Source organism: Triturus cristatus, chromosome 8 (assembly GCF_964204655.1).
Source record: "Triturus cristatus chromosome 8, aTriCri1.1, whole genome shotgun sequence".
Classification (NCBI taxonomy): Eukaryota; Metazoa; Chordata; class Amphibia; order Caudata; family Salamandridae; genus Triturus; species Triturus cristatus.
The window spans coordinates 562272315-562285321 of record NC_140591.1 but is presented as its reverse complement, the minus strand read 5'-3'; positions in this window follow the sequence as shown (position 1 = coordinate 562285321).

Genomic DNA, 13007 nt, shown 5'->3' with positions numbered 1-13007 from the left:
GGATCGCGTAAATTGGAGAGCCCCCTGCCCGCCGACTTCAGGTAGGGAACAACGGATCACTCCTCACTTCTATGGTGGCAGGTGGCGCAAGTCGGGGCCCCCGGCTGTGTCAAGATCCTACCAGCGGAAATAAGGGGCAGCCCCTCCAGCAGGGTACCTCTGTAGTCTCCGCCTGTATTAGCAGGAAGCGTGCCCTCTAGCTGCCTCTCCCGGGCAGTGCTGCGCCCTGTGATCGAGTTGTGGGTGTCTGCGGCCAGCCACGGGCTAATCCAATCGGGTGGATGCCCCGGGGAAGGATGGTCGCCATCTTGTGTCCAAGGCCAGCGCTGAACAAGGTCATTTGTCTCAGGAATCCCGCATTACAGCAGTGTGCAGCCTCTGGAATCACATATCACTCGCTTTCATGCAGTAGGGTGCTGATTTTTGGCATGTTGCGACGCGGTATAACAGGTGAGTTTCAAGCCCGAGAGCGGAGCCTCAGCAGAGCATGGCCGCCATAGTAGCCCGCTTGGCCATGCCCCGTGCTTGTGAATGTAATATTGTGTGCCTGGTTGCATTAGTGTATGTATGACTGTGTGCCTGAGTATGTCACTGTGCGTGGGTTTGTCAGTTTATGGATAAATGTATGCCTAGGTGAGTTAGTTTGTGAATGAGTAAGCCCCCGGGTGTTTCAGTGGGTGTCTGTTATCAGTGCATGTCTAGGTGTGTCACTGTATGTAGAAGTGTGTGTCTAGGTGTATTAGTGTATATAACAGTGTCTACCTGGGTGTGTCAGTGTGTTTATCAGTTTCTGACTGGGTGTGTAAGTCTATGCTTGAGTGTGTGCATATGTCTTTTAGTGTATGTAGCAGTGTGTACTTGGGTGTGTTAGTGTTTGTCTGTGTATGGTAGTGCATTCAAGACTGTTTGCTCGGATGTGTCATTTTGTGCTGCCTTGCGTTACTACAGATTTACTATGCCATGCAAGATGGCTCTGTATGGCATAGTAAATCTTTCATCAGGGCTTGTGTTGCCCTTTTGTCACCTTGAATTATGCAAGGACAATGCAAGCCCTTTGTACATCTGGGCCCGGTGCTTAGAACCCTGTCCTGAGAAGTCAGGGTCTGCATGACTGACCAGAAAGGGCATTCTCTGAATTTTGAAAGAGTGGTGACCTGGTCATTTTTTTTCAAACTCCTGAGGACAAGGGACATAGGGCCTCATGTAGGTAGCGAAATACCGGTCGGTAACGGCCGATTTTCGGTAAATATGCCGTTACCGACCGGTATTCAAACAAGTGAGATGTAGGAGTCCAAAAACCACTTTTCGGTAAATATGAGGCGGTAAATACCGATTCATAGTTACCGAATTCTAAAATACCGATTCATATTTACCGAATACATAATTAACGAATCGGTAAATATGAAGTGGTAAATATGAAGTGGTAAAAATTTAAAATGACATGTAGGAGCAGTCGGTAATTAAGAAATCCAGGAAAATCGGTAAATAAGAGTCGGTAATTAACACGGATTGAAAGCAGGTGGTAACCATCAACAATGCACATAAGCAATCCCAAAATGCAACAGCGTGGACAACATGGCCGCCATGTACGTCATTGCAAGGCGCCTACGTCTACAGGCAGCAGGACTGAGGGTGTGGCGACGGGAGGAACAAATCTACAGACAGCACATCACACTATTACAGCTGACTGATGCAGAGATACATGAGAGGTACAGGCTACACCCCGAAACCATCATGGACCTGATAAGGGACCTGCACCCACTCCTGGACCAGCCAACAAGAAGGGCGCACGCCATACCACCACATGTGCAGGTGCTCTGCAGCCTACATCTACTGGCATCCGGCAGTTATCAGGTGGTGATAGCTGCGGTGGGTGGTGTATCCCAGAGTTGCCTGTCCCGTTTCTTCAGGAAGTTCCTGGATGCCATGATGCAGAGAATGCACCACTACATAAGCTTCCCAAACACACAGGCTGCACTGCAGAAAACAAAAACAGACTTTTATCACATGGCACAGTTCCCCCATGTCATCGGCTGTATTGATGGTACACACATCCCAATCTGTCCACCAGCTGATACAGAGCACATCTACAGGAACAGGAAGTCCACCCACTCCATCAATGTGCAGGTGATCTGTGATGCAGGGAACATCATCACAGATATTGTTGCAAAGTTTCCTGGGAGCACCCACGACTCTTACATCTTCCAGAATAGTGGGATCTACACACGACTGAGTGCCGGCGAATTCGGAGAGGGATACCTGCTGGGTAAGTAACAGTGACGCCCCTTGAAACCTGCAAATCAGAGTGTATAGAGGCATGTAACTGATGGTTCCCTTTTACTCATCCAGGCGACAGTGCATATGCATGCCGTTCATTCATCCTCACTCCCTACCTACACCCAGCAACCCAGAGTGAGAGACGATACAACGTGGCCCACAAAACAACACGCAATGTGGTGGAGCGCACGTTTGGACTACTGAAGAGCAGGTTCCGCTGCCTCCACAAGAGCGGAGGCGCACGCCAGTACAAACCCATCACCTGCTACAAGATTATTGCCACTTGTGCAATGCTGCACAACCTTGCCACGAAAAAAGGTACAGATGTGGAACTAACATATTTTGAGGACAACGAGGATGAGTCAGGCCAGCCAGAGGGCAGCGCAGCTAGAGTGCCAACTGCAATCGATGGGAGAGAGAGACGGGCAGAGATCACATGCAACTATTTCTGAGTAAGTGAGGGGACACAGCGAGTTGTGAGAAGTCATGACGTAGTTTAATGTGGCACCACGCCATGAACACATGAACAGGCCAATCTGGCAATATACCATCTATACAAGGAGTATGTCCAGGGTTACGTCACCCAATGGGAAGTGGCTAAGCAGGGCCACATCAATGTTTGCGCATACGCGCTGCAGTGGTGGATTGCACGGCCTGTGCATCCTCACTAGAGCCAACCCCAAGCCGCCTGCTGCTCCTGCGTGCTTCGGGGACGGGGGGTGTGATGCTGCTGCTGGTGTCGATGCTCTCCGCAGCATCCCCTGCAGCAGTTGTCGACGCCTGACTAGTCAATAGCACCCCTAGTGCACTTGTCACCTGCACCATCCCCCGAGACAGGTCGCTGCAGCACTGTGTTAGGCCCTCCTGCATCGTCACAGAGCGCCGGCAAAGTAGGGAAGTCGCAGTTGCCAGACGGTTGAGTGCCCTGCTGGTATTGTCCCTTCTCTGGCGTTCCCGGCGCCGTGCTTCGATGTCAGCATCTAATTTGCTGCACAACTGCTGGATTGACTGGGACATGTCCCGAATGCCCGCAGCCATGCCGCCAATGTTTGTGTCCATGTTGACTAAGCTTGTCTTCATCACCCGCATGTGCCTCTGGACTGACATAACTGCCTTTGATTGCAGGCGCTGTTGCTTCAACATTTGGCCCTCGAGCCCCAAGAAGACACCATGGCCGTCAGTGGGTGCTGGTGGACTCTGGACACGCGACCTGCGGCGCCCTCTTGCTCCCGTCTGTGCTGCCTGTGAGGTGTGGGGCACAGTGGGATGGCTCCCTTCCTGGTGCCCGGTGCGGTCTTCTGGGCCCATGCTGTCGTCTGACGAGGTGTCGAAGGCTCGTAGCCTGGCTGCTGGACGCCTCCTCATTCTCACACCTGCAAGCGGAGATGTGGCCGGTGATTCGAACATGAGTGGCGATGCTGGCTGTGGTTGTGGTGATGCTGGCTCTCGGTGAGGTGATGCTGGCTCTGTGTGCGGCGAGGCTGGCTGTGTTGGTGGTTCGGCTGCCAGTGGGCCTGCTCCCTGGTCTGAACTCGTGCTGGCTAGAGGTGATTTTTGTGGCCGGTGTGCCGTCTCCCCTGCAGCATGCCCTGTACTGCATGATGTCACATCTGTGGACAGAAAAACAACATTTGCTCAGTGTCCCCGAAGGGCTGCATTGCAAGCGTCACAATAAATCATTTCACATTCCAATCTGTCCTCTGTCTCCTTGTGCCTCGAGTGCGTGACATGCCTTGTTGCCCTGTGACATTTCCGTCATGGTTAGTGTTGCCCTGACTACATCTCCCGGAATGCATTGCCTGTCTGCACTGACACGTGTGGACTGCAGTGTGATTCTCGTTTCACAATGGGGGATGTGGGATAGGGGTAGGGGAGGCTACATTGCTGTGCTTTCGTCTTACCTTGGTGTGTTGCGGCTCTGGCAGAGCTGTCGGCGTCCCCAAGACCCACGACGCTCTCTTGCTCGATTGTGGCCGCCACCAGCTCCTCCAGTTCGGTGAGGATAGGTGCCCTGTTGGTTCCACCTCCGGTCTGGCTGGCCTCCTTCTGGATGTCGCCCATCTTCCTCTTGGTCACAATCCTCAGGTCATACCAGCGCTTTTTGAGGACCTCAATGTCCCTGTGGGTCACTCCCACAGCATTGACCTGCGCCTGGATGGCCAGCCATATGTTGCGCTTTTCGGCCTCAGGCACTTGCAGGGATTGCCTCCCAAACAGCTTCTGGTGCTGCTTCACCACCTCCTCCACCAGCACCTGGAGTTCCTTGGGGCTGAATTTGAGCTTCCTCCTCCTTTCCCCTCCGTCTTTCTGTGTTCTCTGGCTGGACATGCTGTTCGTTTCCCGCTCGCACATGCAACTGCTCCCTGCCTCTCCTCTGCACTCCAAGCCTCTCCAGGGTCGGCTAATTATGTACACCTGCCTGGGTGTGGCCACGTCGGCTAATTGTGTACACCTGCCTGGGTGTGGGCAGTTCCTGGTTGGGTGGGCTGTCGTTGCACAGGATTAGCTGTTTCGTCAAGTCATGTGATGTTATTTACCGAATCCGTACATACCGATTCGGTATTTTCCGATTCGGTAGATACCACCTCAGTATTTTCCGAATCGGTAGATACCACCTCGGTATTTTCCGATTCGGTAATTATCACCTCGGTATTTACCGAATCGGTGAATTCCGATTCGTATTTACCGAATGTTACCGAATCGGTAACTGTTACCGAATTTTTACCTACATATAACTTACCGATTCTAATTTACCGATTCGGTACGGCTCGGTATTTAAGAACCGGTAAAATTTATTTACCTACATGAGGCCCTTAGTGTTGAAATATGCCCATGGAGGATGCACCTTTTTGCCGAGCTAAAAATTGGTTCAACCGGACCTCTTGGTGAAAGAATACAGATTCATGCAGCCCTGACTTGCTAAGCTTCCATTCTTGCCCCACTGGATGCTTTTGAGTTTCAAATAAGTGAAAAAGTTCAAAGATAAATCTTTGGACTGGGCCAAGGCTGCAAACCCGTCTGACCGGCAAAGCAGTCTCAGCGGCTCTGAAATCCAGGTTTGTCTCATTCAAAGCCTTTGGTGCCAAAACCAACATATTTATCAAGAGCTCAATGAAAATGTATCTGTTCAAGGAACACTAGCTGCCACAACCTTGGACCTTGCCCTATAGAAAGATTTTGACATCTATACAAAGGCTAAGTCAGAAAGTAAATATTCGGACCTCCTTTCTTTTACAGTTGACTTGAAGTTGCACCTAGGTTTAAGTCAATCATGAATAGTGACTTTTGATTAGTGCTTTACTTTTTCTTTCTGGGTTTTGCCTTAACATTTCAACTATTCGTACCTGCAGTTCTCCTCAAGCACTTTTGATGATCTTGGTGTCTTTTTGCTCATTAGCTTTTCTCTGTTTTTCTAAATTGGTTTGATATTTTAGAAATGTTATTGTTTTGTGCTTTGTCCTTTAAAATTGTTGGTACTATTTGAATTTCACACACACTTCTCTGGGGATTATCTCGTATTTTGACCTACCCAGAGTGGGTTGTTTGAATGGTAGAGGTAGCCTCTTCATAAGTTAATAACCCCATTTCTGAACAGGGCCTTAAGTGTAGACCCGAAGTGCCACAAGGGATTTGGTGCTAGGCAAAGATTTTTAACCAAAGTCAGTGGTGCCTCAAATCCCCACCTCTGATAAGCACCGCAACATGGTGGGTTTCTATTTGGACCTGAGAATCCCCCAAGTAATGATCCGTGGACAGAAATCACAGGCAATGGAGTACCGCCTCTTTATCACCAGTGCTGTTGTTGTCTCCCTTCATCAAGACAAGACACACGTGTGCTCCAGGTGTGAAGAACAAAGACTTTACCAATATCAGCTGGTCCTGGCTAGAGTCAGTGTGATCTCATTCGGTAGACCTTTCAGGATGATACAGGTGTGGCATGGCCCCTGTCTTCTGCTGGCATTTGGCAGCCAAGTCTGAAAAAGAACATAAAAGACATATATTGATTGCACAGGAATGGAAACAATCAGAGAGCTATGATTTGGCACTATCCACCTCATGTTCTCTAGGGGGTATATGTGGCTCAAGAGAGTAGGTCAAGACCTTTATCCACCTGTCACCCAGGACTGCTACTGTCCTAACTTGCATACCATTGCATACAATACCTTTTCCCGAGGAGTAGCCCAGACCATCTTCCCACTCACTGTAAATATTGCATTGATAACTGTGTACCAAAGTCAGTTCAGTGCCCTCTGATATTTATGTACAATATAGCGTAATACATCAAAAGTAAAGTTTTTTTTTTCTTTTCCAGTAAAAGCTCTAGCTAGACCAGAAGTAAATGTCTCTGATTGTTACCATTTGAGCCCCACAGCCTGAACGTGTTCTCACAGGGGATGGAGGTAATCATATTTGTTTGTCCATCACCTAAAGGATGTGCCCTTTACACGCCTGATTTAAGATTATATAAATGGTGACAACATATTTTTGTCCATGTCAGATTTTGCAACATTCCATTGCAATTTGCTTTAAAAGAACAAAAACACACGAACATAATGCATGCATGTTGAAACTATGAATATAACTGGTGAACCAACAACATGTGAATACATATTTTAAAATCAGCTGTGTGATCACTTGCACTTAAGCATATACTGGCAAGTTTGTACAATGCTACAATAAATATGTCTTTGCCAAGGCTACCGTCAGCTTTATTTTTATATCGCAATGTGCCACACAGGTATATTTAAACGACTGATTTGGGATTACATTGTATAATGACGACAATAGGTGTGCCACAATATCTATTTTTGTCAAATTGCATTGTAATTCTGCTTTCAACAATTAATAACACAAACGTCAAGCACAATGAAGTAATGAAAATGAAAAGTTTGCCAAACGAATTGCCATGTGTATCCTAAAGTGAGTATTTGTACCCTTGCCTTCACTAGCAACCCATTCAATACTCTAAGTCTCCTTAGTTGCTAAGGCTACCGTCAGAGTAATTCTTACATCAGAAAAAAATCCAGGTACAGCAAACTGTACTGTAAACAAAACACTCATGAAATTCAAAGGGTAAGCTTAAGTATTGCTAAATATATTTATTAAGACGGCAACACATAACTGAGATTGTCCCTAATATCCTGATGTTTTCCTAAACAAATGTCACTGATTTCAGGTCAGCATAGATGGTGAGAATATAAAAATGTACTGCTATTTTAACAGCATGCAATGTATTATGAAATTAAATGTTTATCAAAATATGCTTAGGTGAAAAAAAAACTCATAGAAAACTAATTTACTCTATGTACAATTCAGTCCATTCAAAGCAGTTAATCAAATTAAAATTAGATTTTTATTTTAGTTGATACCATGCTTTCTGATTTCACTGATATATAGTTTATGACCGCCGCCCCATATCTAGCCAATTTTGACATTCACAACTATAGGCTGCTATAACCTTAGGTTCGTTAACTTCTCGTGTACGGTTGAGTCGTGAGCCAATCTACAAGAAACGGGAAAAGGAGACATACAATGCAGTGAATGAGCAACTTTTACATTCAACTTCCATATAATTAATTTTCTCGTAATTTTATGAAATTACCAAGTAACCTTTTTTACCATTATTGTTATAAATGCACTTGTAATTTCTTAGGTTGTTTTGTTTGTTTTGTGGAAAGTCACCCATACGATTGCCCTGTTACATTTATTAAAATAATTCAGTTGTAAAAGTTTTCGCTATACCACACTCATCCTGCTGACATTAACAGCTATTATTATGAATTCCTGAATGACAATACATAGTAAGATCAGAAATCCACACACTTTGAGGCATATGCATGTAATATGAAAGCAATCGTTCACCTTTGCTCCCCTAGGCCATATTTATCACCCAGTTAGCATCGCTCTTCCACCACGCAAGACGTGCAAGAGCAACGCAAACCTTAAGCCGGAGTTTTGAAACCACTCAAAGCCACTTTGCATGGCTTTGAATGGCTTCACAAATGTGGGGTAATGCAAAACAGCGCAAAGATTTGCATTGCATTACTCTGTGCAAAGGAGGCGTTCCATAGCCGTTGTTTTGGTATTCACATGCAACCCAAATGGTTTTTGACGTATTTCTAGATTTACAAGACCTTCTAAACCTTGAAATATTCTAAAAAGATACACCGCCCCAGGTGAGGCATTGTAAAAAATATCTTTATTTCTTCTTGTTTCTTCCTCTTTCTATCTGTGCTGTGTTCTGCAGCACACATAGATAGAGGCATACGACTCCAAAGATTGATTTTGTGCTGGAAGGTCCCTCTTCCTGCAAAAAAACAACCATGCATGCAGCACAGGCACACTTGCACCATGGTGGAAGGATACCTGCGTTGGCACTAGGCAACCCATTGTGCAACAACAAAGGGGTAAAGGACAGGAATATGTTGTATGTTTAAATAGGGCGCATTCCTGCCCTTTCCCTGTGACGCAGGGCAGCACCGCCAGGTGACTTGCTGTGCTGCCCTGCACCACAAAAGTAATAAATATGCTCCTCAATGTTGATAGCTCTACTATATTCTTCAAGTCCATGTAGTGCATGCTGTCCTGTCCTCCAACCAGCACCAGGTCCAGTTTGGCAGCTGCTTGGCCTTTTGGCTTAAGCCTTGCTGACACTTGTTTGCAAAGCTTCTTGGGAGTCCATTGCCTGGGTATCTTCAAATTGGTGGATTCTAGGGAGATCTTTGAGGCTGTCGGAGACTGTAAAAGCTTGAAGTGTGCCAGATCCCATATGTTTAAACTAGCTGTGAACTCTTCATAAAGCATGAAAAATATGAGTTGTCACTCTGCTAACTCCTAATCAAAGCGAGAGTTAGGAGTTGGAAAGCTGACTAACACTAACAGTATTTTGCGGATCTCATTGGTTAATGCCAGGAGCGTAGTGAAACTTCTCATCATATTTTATTTTTGAAATTAGGTTTGTATATGATGGCTATTAAGGAACCATGGTTTACCGAGAACGCCTTTGTACTATGAATAAAATGTTTCAGCCTTCTTTTAAGGATATTTGTAAGAGGCATTCTCAAAAGAAATATAACAGCGAGCCAAATTTGCACTGAAATCTATTTATTTGTATGGATTCGGCTTTCCAACTCATCTTAGTATTTGAAAACCTGGAGCCTGAATAAAGGAGTCAGGTAAAGTGGTATCCCCGTGTGGAATACCGTCCCACCCAATTACTGCTGGATTGGTGTAAAGAGCAGAGCCAGGTTTTTCCAGCTGGAAAATGTGGCCAGTAAAATTACGTGTGGATCACGCTCTAAGTGCCACCAGGATCCAGCCCTGCCAGACCCCTCTAACATCAGAAGGGAGATGCTTAACAGCTCACCTGCGAGCACACACCATTTATGCTATGCTCACTGACACTATTCCAGCCCCGCCCTCTATGCTAGATTAGCAACACCTCCACATTCATTTACTGGCTGATTAATTCACATGCAACTAAGCATTCCATCTGCAATTTGGCCTAGAAAATCCTGGTCTGCTTGGCTTTTCTCTATTCAGTGGTACTACCTTGTAATTGCAATGTAGTCAGCTTGACTCCAGACATCGGGTCAGTCACCTCCTGGAGCTTTTTCACAAAAGTTTCCAAAGTTTTCCAAATGTCAAGAGGTGATTCCTGAAGGTATACCTGTAGGTTTCAAGTGTCCTCAAACACCAGTCCAAAGGTCCAGACATCCCAAATCTCCTAGATGGTTTTTGGGATGTCTGGATTGCAATTCCCACAATGCACCTGCTCAAATCCTTTAAAGTCTGATGGACGCACTCCAGGATGGGGACTCTTGGTGGAGATGATGCAGGTGTGCTCTGTTAACCTGTAGCTTGCAGGGAGTCCACTCCTTAATCCTTCTTGAAGCAAGTTACAGTCCCTAGGGCTGTAGTAGTATTTTGTTCAGCAGGTGCAGTTAGTCAAAGTCCAAATCTTTGGGTGCAAATACAGATTCCAGCAGGGCATTCCTTCCTCTCCTTGTAGTTTCAGTCAGCAGATCAGAGATATTATGCAACTCTCACATATTTATTCAGTGTTCCGGGGCAACAAGTAATGGGGCACCTCTGTCCAATGAAAATGTGGGTGCCTCCCAAAAGCATTACAACTTCCACCAAAGTGTTGCATATTCTTGTCCCACAAAGCACTGCACTTCCAAAATCCACCATGGATGATTTATCTCCAGAGGAGTAAGAGCTGGCTAAATCAACACACATTGTGGCTCATTTACATTAGCTCTCCTCCTCCTGACCTCCACAGATTCCTGTCCTAAGCCTGCCATCTGGCTGGGGGAACAGGATGTAGGGTAGGTTAACCTGGCATTCCTTACTGATCTGCCCTCTCTTTGAGCTTAGATTGATTTACCCAGCACCTCCTTCATGACCTATCCTCTGCAGCTGCAGAGCTCTCTCCATCAGATAACCCCTGCTCTATGCGGCCACTTATCACCTCATCAAGGCATCCTGGTTAAGCCTGTTAAGGCTGGCCAATCAGCAGAGACTACTAGATGGCTGGATTTTGGATTACATTAGAGAAAGTTCTATATAGTCTTTTTTGTACTAGTTATGATAAATATGATAAATGGAGTTATCATTGCCCACCCTTTAAGTCTTTCAAATCATATTTCTTAGCCCTTTCCTAGTGATAGTTATGATTTAATAACCTATTGCAATAATCGCCTATGGAGCTAAGTACCTACAATGGGGGGAAAACTAAATGGGTAGTTTTTCCCTCACCAGGTCATAAAGAACATCTTTTATAGGGTCCCTGATTATAGTTACACGATTCCCCACCCATGGGACAGCTAGGGGAGACCTTGTGGCTGCCTAAGATGTAAAAATTAGGAAGATTGTCACTATTAAAGTGCCCAATACCACCAAAGTCGAATCTGCATACAATTTACTTTTAAAGACAGTCTGCAAAGCAAGGCTGCCTTTAAAATTACAGCAGGTACTCAGCAGTGCTCACATGCAAGTGCAGGAAATCTGCTGGGCCTCTAAACTTCCATGACCTATTATGTACTAGGGACTTGTAGGTAGTTTGAACACCATAGCTTTATTATATACTAGGGACTTATATTGTCTATCAATTCTCAATGTGAGAATTTACTTTTGAAGACAGGCTGTAAGGCAGGGCTGCCATTAAAGGGACAGCAAGCACACATGGCATGGGGGGACAGGCTTACCAATACTAGACGGGGCCACCAGCCCCTACTGATGTACGGACCCCTTCAGCATGTCCTGACTGGGGGCCCACTCACTATTTTTACGCCACTGGTTTAGTTGGACTTGAAGGAGACTGGAGCGCTTCTTGGTTCCAGCAGGATTCTTTAGGTGAGTGGGAAGGGTGAAGCTTGTTCCGCAGGGAGCAAGACCAAGCCACGATTTGGGGTTTGGTGGGGTTTATATACCTTCTCGTAGATTCAACAGATGTTGCTTGATCATGTGTGGCACGTGGGGCAAATGGCCGTGTGGAAGGTTCTTGAGCCTTGGAGAAAACATGTGCTAGTAAAATACCAGCATTTGTAAAGTGCACAGCTAACTCCGTAGAGGCGTCCCGATGCTGGGGGCTGTCGGGAAGATTAAGCAAGCGATTGTCCGGAGGCACATGGTGCTGGGCTAACCTGCCGCCGGCACCGGGGATCGAACCGTGAAACCCGTGATCCAGAGTCAGGCACCCTGGCCGCTGCGCCACACCTCTTCCACTAGTATGTTTTCTTTCACCTTACAGAAAGGGAAAGTGCAACTTGCTGAGTGGAACTAAATAACAGGATGTGAATGTATCGTTTTTGCTGGAACTTGCATAATGGAAAACAACATCAAGGCTCCAGTAATAGCAGGAGTAAGGCTTGCCATTGGCTCATGGGATTCTGTAGAAAGCGTGCTTTTATTCAATGGAAAACAACACCAAGGCTCTAGTAACAGCACAGGTACAGATAATCTATTGCTTCATGGGTTCTGGGGAATGCTTGCAGGGATTCAAGAGCAATGTAATTGCAGGTTCTGGGGGATACTTGCAAATACTCAAGCACAATGGAATTGCAGGTTTTGGGTAACATCAGTCATGGTATCATAGTGCACCACAAAGTGCCACAGAGGCAAAGCAACATGAGCCCTATGTGCTAGACCCAGTACATAGAGGGTGCATGAGGGGTTTGTGACAGTTCGCCTCCACAAGGAGCTACTTACAGGATGTAGTTTGTCTGGGTGAGGGACATGGAAGGAACAAACCAGGTGGGGGGCATGAACATTCCTGGCTGTTTCCCAAGACTGCTCTTCAGGACCATACCCTTTCCAAGCAATCAAGTTAAACAAGCATCTATTCTCACAATTATAATCAAGGATTCTCTGTACCTCAAATTCCAAATGACCATCCAGTGTTATGGGTGAAGGAAGGGGAGCAGGACGGGTTTGGGCATAATAGGGTTTTAATAGGGACACATGAAACACCGAAAGAATGGGTAAATCTTCTGGCAACTGTAATTGTACAGCTGCTGGGTTAATGTTTCTTTCAATAGAAAAGGAACACACATATCTGGGTTGTAGCCTCTGTGGCTCTTGTAATTGCAAGGTGTTTAGTGGACAACCAAACTGATGTCCAACACTGTATTCTAACTGTTGTTGTTGATGTCTGTTAGCATATTTTTTCATACTCATCTTAGCCTAATACAAATGTGGTAACACATGCTTTTGTGAATCACCCAGAT